This window comes from Chinchilla lanigera, unplaced genomic scaffold (assembly GCF_000276665.1).
Source record: "Chinchilla lanigera isolate Chin_1 unplaced genomic scaffold, ChiLan1.0 scaffold00103, whole genome shotgun sequence".
Lineage (NCBI taxonomy): Eukaryota > Metazoa > Chordata > Mammalia > Rodentia > Chinchillidae > Chinchilla > Chinchilla lanigera.
In genome coordinates, this window is record NW_004955504.1 from 3,387,072 (window position 1) to 3,397,789 (window position 10,718).

A 10,718-nucleotide genomic window follows, 5' to 3' on the forward strand; every position below is an offset into this window, starting at 1 on the left:
GGGGAGAGGAGTGGCCTGGCCAGAATGAGGGAGGCAGAGAACATTTAAGATGTCCAAGGGGTACCTAAAAGGGATCAAAGTATACAGAGCGTCAAAATGCTCAAATTCAAAGTTATTACAGGAAGAGACATTAATCTCCGTCATTTCAACCCTCATATCCTATCATCCTTGCCACTTCCTGAAGCAGCTCTGGAAGTCCTCCTTCAAGAGTATCACCGCGTGGTGTAATAAAATATACAGCAAACGCTGGTGCCAAGTGTCATCCGACAGAGAGGCGGCTCATAAAATACGACGCTGGGTCCTCATCCACACTAGTCACCAGATCTGGCACTGTGAGGCCTCTGGCTCTTCCCCAAAGTCAAAATGACCACGGAAAGTGAATGCTTTGGCTCACTTCAGGACAGCCAGGCAGCCACGGCAGCACAGCTGAAGACACCAAAGACACTCACGAGGACGGACCTCCAGAACCGCTTCAGAAAGTGGCAAGAACTATGGGTAAGTGTGTTGAAGCAAGGGGAGGCATTTTCAGGGTAGGTACTGGTGACTTGTCTTTCACTGTAACTCACTTTTTAAAATGTAAGTGTTCACCATACTGGTCCGTCACACCTTGTATGTGTGCAGGGCACAGAGTAAAGCAAGCAGGACATGCATAGCAGAGCTGCTCGCAGCAGTGTTGTCTTTTGTTTGAGCTTTAAGGTCTGTCAACAAAGGTAGGCACCGCCATAGCAGCAGAGCAGAAGCAAGTGGGTCTGCTTTCACTCAGAGAATTTGGGAGGAGGTCTGGCGGTGACTGGGCCGGGACCCCACAGCCTGAATGGGGCTGGCAGGCTGGCTGGGGCAAGGGGACCCCCAAAGCACCTCAAGTCACCCCACACGCTATTTCCCGCATGCTGAACTGTCGGACAAAGTTGTTGAGAAAGACTGGAGTCACCCCCGGATCTTGTTAGATTTTATTTCTCACAGTGGACCATCAGCAGGGAGATAAATTTAGATTCGTTGTTAAGCAAGCCACACCATGGTAATTGCACAAATATGATGTTTTGCATTACACTTTTATTATCTTGCCATTCTCTTCCAAGTTCTAATCCTTCTTTCTCATCACTCTCTGGTTGTTCCTGATCTGTCGCCCCTGCTACTCCTCGCAGGACAGTCATTAAACTGCTCCAACCCCCAGTAAATGGTGGAAAGAATGAAGGCGCTTGGCGCTGGAAACTCCTGAGGAGACAGTTGGGAAGTGGTTGAAAATTAAAACCAGGCGGCTTAATGAAATTAATACGGCCTGTTTGCAAACAGGAGCCTCAGCCCTGCGTCCCTGGGCTTGGTTTTATCTATGACCTCAGAGCTCAGAGGGGACAGCTGGGCAGAGGAGCCAGTTTGTGAGCAGCTGGGGACCGGGGACCCTGCCGTGGGTGTCTCCTCTTCCTCCCCGGAGACGCTGGGGAAATCGCAGCTTGCTCCAGTCCGGAGGCTCCAGGACAGTTTGGGTGGAGGCCAAATGGGTTCGTTTTCTAGCGTCTCTCCAGCATTTTCTCCCAACGCTGCCTGAACAGAGAGCTGCATCCAACCAAGCAGGGACCCCGGGAGTCTGGTTTGGCTAGTGGTTCTCACTGGCTAGGGTCTTAGCAAAAACTTCGTGGTCAAAGTGACTTACAAACTTGTGCTCAAGAGTTCAGAGGTGAGACCAAGCTTCGCTGGGAAATGCAATGGTGTGGTGTGAGGACTCTCGCTCCGGGACTCGTGGGTGGAGGCTTCTTTGGAGAAGGTGAATGACATTCTTGAAGGGAAGCAGTACCATGGCTGTTATTCAGCCGCATTAAATGTGTGGAGTGTCATGTAAACAATAGCAATGGTGAAGCTCAAAGCAGACTTTTAAAACCATTCGTGGAATGTTGACCTTCTAAACACCACTCGGTCTCTAAACTCCTGCAGCAGAGGGAGCAACGAGAAAAGCCTGCTTGCCAGGCACGGAAAAGGCTCCCCAGGTCATCAGCACAGGGCTCTGTGGTGCTTCCCGGGGGTTCTGATGTATTCCACTGGCTCAAGCCAAGGCTGAGCAACCCTCTGTGGACCGCTGCAAGAGCACAGACAAGGCCGGAGCAAGCACAGTCCAGGTGCCGCCAGGAGGTAGGAAGGGCCTATGGTAGGTGCAGCTCTAACATAACTCCCCAATCTCCCACTGCCCCCTCCCAGCTGTTCAGTCAAACACTATTCAGGCACGCTATCATCCTAGCATTGTGGGAGGCTGAGGCAGGAGCATCAAAAATTTGAGCCCAGTGTGGATGACTTAGCAACTTAGGAATCTCCTGTTTACGTTCATTGTCACTTTCTTGCCTCAGGGACAAAATACCCAACTCCTGAAACTTCAAGGAGGGGAGGTTTACTTTGGCTTCCAGTTTCAGTGACTTTGGTCTGCGGCTGGCACTCAGGCAGAGGTGGCCGTACAGTATGGTCGGGGCGGAGGAGAGTGGCTCACCTCATGGCAGCCAGGAAGCAGAGAGAGAAGGGAGGAGCCAGGCAGGGAGATGCACCCTTCCAGGTCACCCCTAGTGACCTCCCCTTGCAGCCAGGCCTGGCACCAAATGTGAGATTTTGGGGGTACATATTAAACCTAGGCCATAACATTGTCATAGAAAATAAGTCTGGGGATGTAGCTCAGTGCAGAAGCCCTGAGTTCAATTCCCAGTACCACAAAAGCAAAACAAAACACCCTCTAGGGACTGGGGTGAAGGAATCTTGCAGATGGAACGAAGGTGCAAAATACTTGAAGGTAGAAAGACTGTCCCAGCCTGACCTCTTCATGGGACCCCTTGGGGGGCTCCTTGTGAAGAGAGAGACGTGACAGTTGGAGACTCCGTGTGAGGGAGATTCTCCATCCTGGCTTTGAAGAAGGAGGGAGGACCTACAAGGAACTCAGAGGAAGTGAATTCCGCTGACACCTGTGTGAGTGGGAAGCTAATCCTTCCTCTCAGCCTCCAGCAAGGAGGAAGCTGGTCAGCACCTCGATCTCACTGTGTGGAACTGAGCAGAGAACCTCGAGTCTCAGCGCCCTGACTTCTCATCTGTAAGGTGTGACAGAGCTCATCAGTGGCTATTGGTGCCAGCCGGAAAATTCATGGGACTTTTACACAGCAAAGGAGCATGAACAAACCTGTTTTGGAGTCAGCATTTGCAGATTCTTTGTAAGTAAAGTCCTACCTTCCCACAGCTGCATGATGTTCATTTCTCAGCCTGAGTGTCCTCGTTTCCACCTGAGGGGTCACCCCTCTCCTGGGGCTGTCCCAAGCACTGCTGATGAAGTACACAGAACTCCCCCATAACTCTGGACACCGCACTCAAAGACAGTTAATTCTCAGCAGAGAGTCATTAATTACAGCCGTTTCTACGTGCACACTTTTGCTAGTATCCCTGTTATGTGGGCTTGGCCTTTCCCAGGCTGCAGTGTTTGCTAAGGGGCTGATTGCCATTTCCTGTGGGAAGGCGCCACTGTCTCACCATCCCCAAAGGCTCCCATTGGGGTGGATGTCCCTCAGTCGAGGCCCCGGGCAGGCCTGCTGTGGAGAAACCCACTAATCAGCTCTCAGCGTGTCCAACACTTTTGACCCCAAGAGCACCTCCCTCCTGCCAGGCTACTAACCCGTGGGACTGGACAGGTCCACAGAGTCCATTTGGGGGAAACCAGTTCAGCAGCTAACAAGAATCTGCCGATCCTCTGTGGCAAGCAGCCGCCTGAGTTGCAGCGGCCTGTCTGGGCTGCCGGGCTCTCGGCCATCGGTGTGACCACCGCGTCCCCCAGCCTTGGCCCCAGCATACCCAGACACTTGGACAAAGGAAAGTGAGCCGTGGTAAGCACATTTCAGGCAGCTAACCCTGCCTTTGACTACAGAGAAAAAGGATCACAACTAAACATGTTCACCAAGAAGTGAAAACATCTTGCCTGGGAAAATACTTAGCCTTATGTGAGAATGAAAGCTCACTGGCCTAAAACAACAACACAAACACCTTTTCACTTCTACGAATTCTATGAAAATAAAGTCTACCCTCTGCAAGCAAAAGACATTAAAAACAAGAGCTGCTCTGCCACATAAAGGAGCATGTTATAAACCAGTGATAACCTCTCCTTGTGGCCTTGAGCCAAGACCACAGGCCGATCCCGGGACCAGGACAGAGGATCCAGAGTCCATCTCTTAGACCCAGGACTTCATATATGAGAAATATGACATCAATGATGAATAATTCAATCACTGGAATCAGAAAAACTGGATGAATCTCTAAGAGAAAACATCTAGCTCTCATTTTATTTAAAAATGAATTGCAAATAGAATATGAATTTAAGTATAAAATAACTTCTAAATACACTAGAAGAAAGTGTAGATAAACATCTAACCCTGGGTTAAGAAAGAATATTTCTACATAATCCCAGGAGTAAAAACATAAAGAGAAATACCGACCAACTTCATGAATTTATACTACCTAGAGATGTCTATATTCAACAGAAACAAGTTTTAAAAGGCAAAGAAAAATTGAGAAAACTGTTCCTGCGACATTTATTAAAAAAATGATTTTTATTACTACAGGAATGACAAAAAAGATTTCCCTAAAAGAAAAACAAGCACAGGACATAGATAGGAGCGACAAATTAGAACACAATGTCCAGTAAATACGTGAAAGCATATTTGACCGCACTGGTAGTGAAGCAAATGGAAAAAATAATAATGAGATATCTGTCTGGTAAGATATGACAAAAAGAAGTGGTAATCTTCATGGTGTTGGTCTTGGGACCTGCATTCATTAAAGGGAGGTAAATTTGATAAATTTTCAGTGTAATAGAAAAAAGTAAACCTTGAAGATAAGCAAAAGGGCAGCTACGTGTTTTCACCTTCTCCTGAGGGTAACTGTCTCCTGTTTTCAGCGAGTCTGCAGGACAGAGCAATAGCACAGCTCGTGTGGGTTGGTATGGGTACACGACACACCAACACACCGTAACTCCTTTTCACATTCCCTTTCCCTTCCCTCCCTTCCGTCTCCCCCTGCCTCCGTCTCCTGGTTTCCTTCCCTTTTGCAAAGGCTCTCCCCGTTTCCTATCACCCGTCTTTCATTTTGCTCTTTAATTTATGTACACTTTGGGTTTCCCATAGAAGAGGCACCACGTGACACTGAAGCCTGTGTGTCTGATGTTTCTCACTTAACACTATGGTCTTGAGGTGCATCCGTTTCCCTACCATGACTCTTGATCAGATTTATTAGTTTCTGCTGACTGGGATGCACCAGGACCTGGTAGGGGTCATGTGAACATCTACAAATCTGAGAGCAACAAAACTGCCTCGTGTCTGGTGGCCCAGTGAGAGGCCTGTGCCTGCAGACACAGGGCAGCAGGGCCCAGCCTGGGGTGCCCCTGGTGTGCCTGACGGCCCCTTCGGGTTGTGCAATGCCATCTGCCCACACCTCTGAGTCAGCTCCATCCCGCTGCTGGCTCACTGCAGGAGAGAAATAAATCTCTGACTTGCATTCACTGTGTGCCTCTGTGAGTGGGGTTTTTCACTTTTAAAAAAATGATACCTTGACAGAAACTTGGCAAAAGGACAGCAAAGGCCTCAGATGAACGCATCTCCTCTGCCACCATCATTCAGCTTCGAAGAATTTGCCCTCTGGAGGTGATGAGGAGGACCGACAGCTGTGAGGAAGTCCAGGCAGCTGTCCATGATGATATTTTAAAAAGAGAAAAATGACTCTGTAGGTTCTCAACCCAGAGTGATTTGGAGGAATAATTCACCATATTGGGAGACTGCTGGTTTCCACAGCTGGGGGAAGGCAAAGTGGCCAGAGCCAGGATGTTGATCACAACCGACAGTGCTTGGGACAGTGCCCCTTCGAGCAGTGACCTGGCCCACATAGATAGTGACCTGGTCCCCACAGACAGTGACCTGGTCCCAGTTCTCCGAGTCTGAGAAACCTGACTCACATGTGTAGATGCTCCGCAGGGACTGGCTGAGACACATTATGGTGGAATCTCCCTCACAATCACGAAAGAAACGATAGTCTATGTGTACGTTTATATTTACATTTCCAGCGTACTAGTAAGTGAAAGACTTTATAAGATGGTATTTGTGATGCTCATTTGACTAGAAGAATACATGACTCTTTTAACCAATGGGAAGAGCAGGGGGTCCTGCTGTGAGCTGCTCCGCTGCATAGAGCAGCAGTTCTGCACAGATCCACCAGCCTCGAGCTACTCTTGCTTATAAAACTATTATTCCACAAGGGAAAGGTAGAAGGCACATAAACGACCCCCATCTGCCCAGCACCACCACGGCACACACTGTTAAGTAACTTACTCATGTCAATAAAAAATGAGGCCCAGAACTATGCCCGGAGCACACGCAGTCAAGTATAGCAACTCGCATCAGAAAAGCCAGGCGTCCAAGCTTGTCGGGCCCCAGAAGAGCTTAGCGTGCCGGCAAGAGCCGGTGCATGGGCTTTGAACTTTTGTTCCACCCGCCTTTCCCACCTAAATTCTCCGACATGGTAACTACAGAATTTGCCCTCAGCCTTCAGTGACGGCCAGCACTCTGTAAGGGACTGGCGTGATCACACCTCCCAACAATGCGCGCGGAGGCCAGTGTGGCCCGGGGCCAGGGCTCCCTGGGCTGCCAGGAGCACTCGGCCCCACACCAAGTCTGTGCTCCCTCTCAGCTGCCAACATTGGTTACCTGTCCTGGCCCAGGTGTCAGACTGTCCCTCCTCCGTTCCTCCTCTCCTGAACCAGCAGAGACAGAGGACACATCTAGTTTTCCTTGCCAGCCCTTGCAGTCCCATGCCTGACCCTCTCATTGGTGTGCCTCCCTTCTCACTGCATAGAATCTATTATTCCATTACTTTTGTTTTTTAGTTAACAAAGCATTTTAAATTCAGTCTGTTGCATGGTAGACAAAACTGTGTATCCTCCATTGACCTGACAGTTGATGAATAATTACAGAGGCTCTAGTCTGGGTACTGGGCACTGTGCTAGCTCAACCTTGCTTGTCTTAGATTAGCCTAGGAGGGGTGGGACGAAGTGGGATGTTTATGAGATTCTCGGTGTCTTTCAGGCAGGCCTTTCGGAAGAGTTCAAGATTTGGCTAGCCTGGGATGAAGTTCATGACATGTTAGTTGAGAAGAGGTAACCTGTGATCATCCAGTGCTGTCTGTGGTGAGCTGAGTAACCCAAAGGCCATTGAAGTTAATTTGGGGGAGGTTATGGAAGTGAGCAGTGATGTTATTTGCAAGTTGAGTCTCTCTGGGCAAGAGCTATCAGGCGTAATGAAGTCAGCTTGATCAGGACAGTGTAACAGTAAATCAATATTAGTGTGGACAGTGAGCTGTGTGGGTGTGGGCATTCTGGTTCTCAACATTCAGCCCACTAATACTTCTGAAACTCATGAAGGCAGAGCTCACTGAAGTGGGAGGTGCTGATGAGAAGTCATCCCAAGAAACACAGTTAGAAACATGGGGGAAGAAAGGCGCCAGGAAGTGATTTACGGGAAAGGCAAGATGCTCGTACACGTGACCCCAGTCATGCCCAAATGTCTTCCACAGTGTGCAGGGGCAGCAAGCGGGGAGCTGAGGACAGGGCAGAGTTCCCTCGGGGGAATTGCAGGCGCTGCGAGCGCAGGGCAGGCATCTTTGCTCCTTCTGCTAATGAACCATAGGGAGGCAGCTTTGGACCTAGCCAGCCAGGTCCACTCACTTCACAGTGTCAGGAATTCCAAATGCAGGCGAAGTGTGGGACCTTTCCCCTAAAACTTGGAAAAGCAGAGAACACCTACTGTCCCAATAGACCTGCTTCCCTTCCAGTGAAAGCTCAGGCTGTGGGAGGTAAGTGGAGGGAAATGAATAAGGACTGAGTTTAACATGACAGGTCTCCATATTCCAACTTCTGTCACTGAGAAACTATTTGCTTATCTACCAGGAGGTGTATAACACAAGGGGTGATCAAAATATACAGTGAATGTTTAAATTTCAAAAAATCATTACAGTAGCATCATATTGACATTAGTCCTCCTCAAAATCCCCCCAGCACTTGAATACACTTATCTCATTGCTCTTGCCACTTTCTTTTTTTTTTTGTTTGTTTGTTTTCTCCTGTACTGGGAACCGAACTCACGACCTTGCGCTTGCCAGGCGCTTTGTCACTGAGCTAAATCCCCAGCCCCTCTTTCCACTTTCTGAAGCAGCTCTGGAAGTACTCTTTCATGAGTGTCTTCACAAGGTGCTATCAAAGACACAGGGAACGCTGCTGCTGAGTACTACCCAATGGGAGGCAGGCTCATAAAAACGTGACAGTGTGTCTTCATTCACCTTATTCTCTGGATTTAGCATCGTGTGTCTTCTGGATCTTCCCAAAGTTAAGGGGACCGTGAGAGGTCAGTATTTTGAATCATTCAGGACATTGAGGCAGCCAGGACAGTGCAATTAAAGACACTCAGAAAAGAGGACTTCCAAAGCTGCTTCAGAAAGTGGCCGCAAAGATGGGATAAGTGTATTTGAAGCAAAGGGGAATATTTCGAGGGAGATTCATGGTGATGTGTCTTTTACTGTATTTTTAAAAAATTTGAACATTCACCATGGTTTTTGATCACACTCCATATTGCATCTCAACACAATGGAAAGATTTGATGCCCGTTTTATGGATGTGCAGATAAAGACCCTTCCCAGAGGCTAACCTCTGGCCAAGGCCGCGCTGTAAGAGGCTTTGTCCTCGAACACGAACCTTCGTAGAGTACCACACTGCCCATGCTGTTTTTCGAAAGCAGGTCCCTCAGCTGCTGGAGGCGCTGTGCTGTCTGCACACTGCGCACATAAACACGGTGTATTCACAGAAATCACCCACTGCCCTCCCTGGGGTTTATTTCTGTCTCAAAGAAAAGGAGGAGGAATCCATCCCGGAAAACTCTCTTCCTTAGAAGACCAGGTCATTGTGCAAGACCCTTCCCGTTGTGGGTGTCCCAAGGAGTGGGGTGCCTTTGATGCCCAACACCTTGCCCCGCGTTGGTAGTCTCCCCAAATCTACCCAATGGCTGGTTTTATCTCATGGTGCCCATCTCACCCTTCCCTCTAGCCATATGTGGACACTCATTTATCCCCGTTAGGCTAACGTTCTACGCCATATGCCTCTGCCAAAACTGTCACCATGGAGTGCCTAACTACGGCTCTCTTCTTGGCAGAATCCATTCCTAGCATCTGAGTTGGTGGAGCACTTCTGGACATCCGGTGAAAACTGACCCAGCTGCCTCTCTGGTCTTCCGCCTGGGTGTGGGGCATCACACCTGTATGGGACTCACCTGGCCAGGAGGCAAATTCCTAGAAGAATCAACGTTCTCCTCACCTTCATGTCCCCAAGCAGGGCCTGGCCAGAATAGATGTGCACCTCCACTTGCTCAATGAATGATGATTCTACATTGAACCCTTACTTTTCTGAGAAGATGCTTAGATGAGGAAATCATGTCCTGAGTCAAATTTAATGTCTAGATTCAGTGTTGACCGAATGGGGGAATTTGATTCAGCTGTCATCCAGTTTGCACTGCAACTGGAATCGTGGGGAGAATTGAGTCTGTGAACCAAGCTACCACTGTATTTCACATCTACAACACATAGGAGTTTCATGAAATCTAGTGGGAACTGGGAATTTCCACTTGAGAAAACATAGGAAAGACTTAGATAAGAGAATTGAAAACATAAACTCTGGCAGGAACAAAGGTATTTTTTTCTTTCTCCTTTACTAAATTAGTACCACTTGGTTCAAGGACAATAGATCATTTTTGCTAAGCTTAAAATTTATTAGATTCTTTCTTCTTTTGTCAAACTTTAGATGCATGATTTAAACATATTTCATGGGGAAAACTGCACTGTTCTCTTCATGTTGCTATTTATCCACGGAAAGCAAGGTGCTTTGCAAACACCCATGGTACTTCACAAGATTCCTGTTAAATGAGTCAATCCACTTTCCATACTTTAGGGGGCAGAAAATCTGAAACACAAGTGAAAAAAATTTTTGTGCACATAAGGCATGCATAACTGTGCTGATACTAGAACATAAAATATTTCACACCACCCTTCAGGGTTGAGCGCCTGAGCTCTGTTTCCCCATCTGCACGCCCAAGCAGTCATTTCAGTTACATAATTGTGGGTTAAGCCCTGCTTTATGCATCGATCTGTAATACACATTGCAAAAGATGCAGCGATCCTCTATGGTGCTCAGGCTTTATGACCCACATATTGAAGAGCCTAGAGCAGATTAGGAGATAAAAACAAATTCAAGAGCTAGCACAAAGCACTGTGAGAAGAACAGTGTGACTTAGTTGCAGCTAAATGCTGGATAAGTGAATAGGGTAGAGCAGTTCTACGAGCTACACAAACCAGGAAGAAGGCAAAAGCAAGGAGGCCGAGGTGTCAGGGTTCGGAAGATGAGGGTGGATGGTAGTCAGCACAGTCCGTGCAGGAGAACGAGGCTAAATGACGAGGTGGTACATGGCTGAGGAGTGCGCGGAGGGCGGAATTAACGAGCAAGTAGGGGATGAAGCTTCGAGGATGTAAGAAAAATGAGGGGAGAGGACGGAAAGCTGATTTGGAAACTAAGGCTTTTCCTGATAGGTGACTTCAGTGGCAGAGATATCAGGGAAAGGGAATAACATTTGAAAAACTTTTTTAAAGTGAGTGAACCCTAGCCCTAACCCTAACCCTAA

General features: G+C 48.1%; 1 long non-coding RNA gene across 1 annotated transcript; it reads left to right on the forward strand.

Annotated features, from left to right (window-relative positions):
- Positions 1 to 390: 390 nt before the first annotated feature.
- Positions 391 to 10,718, forward strand: LOC102013953. The gene is made up of 3 exons (XR_264292.2): positions 391 to 495; positions 7,086 to 7,186; positions 9,201 to 10,718. It is a non-coding gene; the product is annotated as an uncharacterized LOC102013953 (long non-coding RNA).